This window comes from Sturnira hondurensis, unplaced genomic scaffold (assembly GCF_014824575.4).
Source record: "Sturnira hondurensis isolate 20B ecotype Veracruz unplaced genomic scaffold, ASM1482457v3 Scaffold0024152, whole genome shotgun sequence".
NCBI lineage: Eukaryota > Metazoa > Chordata > Mammalia > Chiroptera > Phyllostomidae > Sturnira > Sturnira hondurensis.
This window is the reverse complement of record NW_028096783.1, coordinates 583870-585987: the sequence shown is the minus strand read 5'-3', so window position 1 is coordinate 585987 and position 2118 is coordinate 583870.

Sequence of the window (2118 nt, the reverse complement as noted above, 5' to 3'; positions counted from 1 at the left end):
TTACAGTTGTCCTATTCCCCCCCCCTTCATTCCCCTACACCCCGCACACCCCTCCCCCACACTTCCCCCCTTTAGTTTATGTCCATGTGTCTCAAGTTCTTTAGATTCTATATTTCCCATACTATTCTTGCCCTCCCCCCTATCTATTTTTTACCTACTGTCTATGCTACTTATTCTCTGTACCTTCTCCCCCCTTCTCCTCCTCCCACTCCCCTGTTGCTAACCCTTCATGTGATCTTCATTTCTATGGTTCCACTCCTGATCTAGCTGTCCTCTTGGTTTGCTTTTGTTTTAGGTGTGGTTGTTAATAACTGTGAGTTTGCTGTCCTTTCACTGTTCATATTTTTTATCTTTTTTTTCTTAGATAAGTCCCTTTAACATTTCATATAATAAGGGCTTGGTGATGATGAACTCCTTGAATTTGATTTTATCTGAGAAGCACTTTATCTGCCCTTCCATTCTGAATGAAAGCATTGCTGGATAGAGCAATCTTGGCTGTAAGTCTTTGGATTTCATGACTTGGAATACTTCTTTCCAGCTCCTTCTTGCCTGTAAGGTCTCTTTTGAGAAATCCACTGACAGTCTGATGGGAACTCCTTTGTAGGTGACTGTCCCCTTATCTCTTGCAGCTTGTAGGATTCTCTCCATTTTAATCTTGGCTAATGTAATTATAATGTGCCTTGGTGTGTTCCTTCTTGGGTCCAACTTCTTTGGCACTCTCTGAGCTTCCTGGATTTCTTGGAAGTCTATTTCCTTTGTCAGATTGGGGGAGTTCTCCTTTATTATTTGTTCAAATAAGTTTTCCACTCGTGGCTGTTCCTCTTCCCCTTATGGTACCCCTATAATTCAGATGTTGGAGCGTTTAAAGATGTCCTGAAGATTCCTAAGCCTCTCCTCATTTTTTTGAATTCTTGTTTCTTCACATTTTTCTGTGTGGTCATTTTTTCTTCCTTCTGGTCCATTCCATTGATTTGAGTCCCAGTTTCCTTTCCATCACTATTGGTTTCCTGTGCATTTCCCTTCATTTCAATTAGTTTAGCCTTCATATGTTCCTCTAATTTGTTACTAAAATCAACCAGTTCTGTGAGCATCCTGATCACCAGTGTTTTGAACTGTGCATCTGATAGGTTGGCTATTTCTTGGTCGCTTAGAGTTACTGGCTCTGGGGCTTTGAGATATTCTTGAGACATAATGTTTTGATGTGTTTGCACCTGTTACAACTATGAGTGGCAGAGTTCTAGGCGTTTACCAGTGTGGGGCAACTAAGTCGCTGGGTTGTGACACTGTATGTGGGGGTGGGGTCAAAGAGGGGAAATGACGGTCCCCTCTGCTGCTTCCTGCTGCTGGGGCCTGGGTGGTCCATCTTACTGTTAGGTTCTTTGCCTAGTTTATCTGCACACGAATGTGTGACCATGGTCAGCCTGCTGCCTTACGCCTTCACTGGGTCCACCCCTCGCAACCCTATGCCTGGGATCTGCCAGCCGCTGTCTGTGTACCTGGATCCCTGGGTTTGCTCTGCCAAATTTTCCTGCACAACCCCGTTCTGCCAGTCGCTGGCTCCGCCCCTCTTACCAGTCTGGCTGAACAGTTTGTTGTTGTTGGACTTTCGTATAGTTCAATTTTATGTGTTTTGGCTACATTTTTGTTACTAAAACTTTGTTGTTTTTAAACTTGGTTGTGCGAGAAGGCACAGTGTTTCCACCTACACCTTCATCTTGGCCAGAAGTCAAACTGGTAACTTTTTGCTTTGAGGAACAACGCCTAACCCACTGAGCCACACTGGTCGGTGCATGACCAATGTTTAAAATTCTGCATCTCGTAGATTGTTTGTCTCCATCTTTTTACTGCTTTGTCTGGAGTTTTCTGTTCTTTCATTTGGGACATGTTTCTTTGTCTCCTGATTTTGGCTGCCTCCTGTATCTATTTCCTTGAACTAGGCAGAGCTACTATGTCTCTGAGGCTTGGAAAAGTGGCCTAATGTAGAAGGTGTCATGTAGGATCCAGTGGCACAGCCTCCCCTGTCACCTGAGCTGGATACTCCAGGTGCACTTCTTCTGTGAACTATGTGTACCCTACCCTGTTGTTGTAGTTATGCCGTGGTAGCCATTGGGATCTCAA